Here is a 2,035-nt window from a genome sequence, read left to right as displayed (position 1 = left end):
TCTGTACATAATGCCAAGCAATCAACTGGACTAACTTCATGCCTGGGTTGATGGGAAAGACCAGATGTTTCAGCATTATGTAAATGCTAAGTGCCACTTGAAAACAGGAGTGTTCGCTGTCATTTTGCATACAATCTTAGAATGAGCACTTGCACTTTTCTCATAAGTAGGACATTAGCCCAACCAAGATCTCAGAGAAACGCATACACAAACACAGGTACACATGCACACTGAAAATGCCTCGGTGCGTGTGGGCATGTAAGAACATGTCAGAGGTGCAGGGGCAGTAAGTTAATTCATACAATCTCAACTTTATAAAATGTACTCAATGCGCCTCTCCCTGCCAGTCTGTGCTCTTCCCTGCCTTGCCCTGCTCTGCTCTCCATCTCAGGGAATGACTCTTCCAGGCTCTTTCGCCCTCTGGCTTCAGCATATTGGAGGCACAGCTAGAAGATGAAGGGCACAAGGAAGGGCATGACAAGTGAATTTTCTCCCTTCTCTCTCTCTCTCCTTTGATGTCTCCAGAAGCTGCACCTCCTTCCAGGTTATCTTTACTTCCACAGTTCTGGTTCCCATCCAAAAGCCCTCTCTCTGGTCCCTAAACTCCCTCTCCATCATCTGTGACATCTATTTCCTGGACTAAATTTCATTTGCTGAAAGACCTAGAGTGCCTTATTTTTCTGGCTGGACCCTGACTGATACACAGGATAATCTGGCAAAGTAAAGTACTTCTCATCCTAGGGTTTCAAGGGCAGCCTGAGGCCTATTAAAGAGCAGCTCGAGTGCTGAGCCAATGAAGGATGTGAGCAGAGTTCTTCTCCTCTTCTTCCTTGCTTCTCCCTATCAAGTCTTCTTTCCTACTAGTTAGTAGGAAAATAAATAAGTAAAAACGATTTAGTGCTTGCTTTGGCAACACATATTCTAAAATTGGAATACAGAGAAGATCAGCATGCCCATGTGCAAGAATGACATGCAAATCTGTGAACACACTATATATTATTTTACTATCCATGTATCTTATAAAATCATGTTGTATACCTTAAATATACACAACAGAATTTATTTTTTAAGTGATTTATCAACCACAACTCCCACTGTTTCCTCCAGTGGTTCCTATGAGATAGAACCCCCAAATCAAATGTTCAGAACACTTTCCAAAATCAGCAAGCAATCCTGTCTTCCTGCCTCCACTCTGTATGTCTGCCAATGGACAATGTAAAATGATTTTATCATTTCTTCTTTTGTGGGCTAGGATGCAGCAACTTCTTCAGATGGCCCTCTAAACAGTAACTCAGAGTTGATAGCTTTTCAATTTTAAGTCAAAAGTCATTTCAACAGTCTTATTTATAAGTTTAAGACATTGTTAAATCTTTTGAAAACAATCTTATATCAATTTTGTCAGAAGTTTCATCAGACCACTTTAACAAATTACATTCACACATTCCCTTAGCATTCACACTGATGAGAACAAAAGAAAACAGGAACATCAAGGTAAAGTAGATTTCACTGAATGTACGAGAAATCATTAACATGGAAGAAAGCAAATGGAATGAATTCCTTATATATACGTTTTCTGAGTACTTAGGTACAGGCTCTGTGCTGTTTACTTACAATACACGAGTTCAAAAATGATAGTTCCTGCTTAAGAAAGGAGCTCACACCTGTGAACTGAGAATTGCACTTTATAAAAGTATCATTTCTTTGTCAGTAACTGATCTGTCTTGTAAAATAGCATGAAATACAGCTAAAAATAAAGGGGACAAAACCATACTCACCTCTAATTCTGGCATACAGTCAACTATCATTAACATATTGGTAAATATTATTCCAGACTCATCTCTATGCATGCAAATAATATGAATATTTGTACATATTTATATTTTTACATAAATTGGAGCATGTTATTCCAATTGTTTTATATTAGCAATATTTTATGAACATTTTTCCATATTAACATACATTCTACCTAATCTTTATACTATATCTTATTGTATGGAGTGTGTATATGTCTTATTGCTAGCAATCTAGATAGTGT

At 37.9% G+C, this 2,035-nt stretch overlaps 1 non-coding gene across 1 annotated transcript; it reads left to right on the top strand.

The window, feature by feature from the left end:
* The first annotated feature begins 897 nt into the window (after positions 1–897).
* On the top strand, positions 898–1,001 carry LOC115933800 (U6 spliceosomal RNA). The gene has a single exon (XR_004069655.2). It is a non-coding gene; the product is annotated as a U6 spliceosomal RNA (small nuclear RNA).
* Positions 1,002–2,035: the final 1,034 nt, after the last annotated feature.

Source organism: Gorilla gorilla, chromosome 11, assembly GCF_029281585.2.
Source record: "Gorilla gorilla gorilla isolate KB3781 chromosome 11, NHGRI_mGorGor1-v2.1_pri, whole genome shotgun sequence".
In the NCBI taxonomy this organism is placed as follows: domain Eukaryota; kingdom Metazoa; phylum Chordata; class Mammalia; order Primates; family Hominidae; genus Gorilla; species Gorilla gorilla.
Note: the sequence above shows the minus strand (reverse complement) of the source record. Positions and strands in the feature narration are given on the sequence as shown.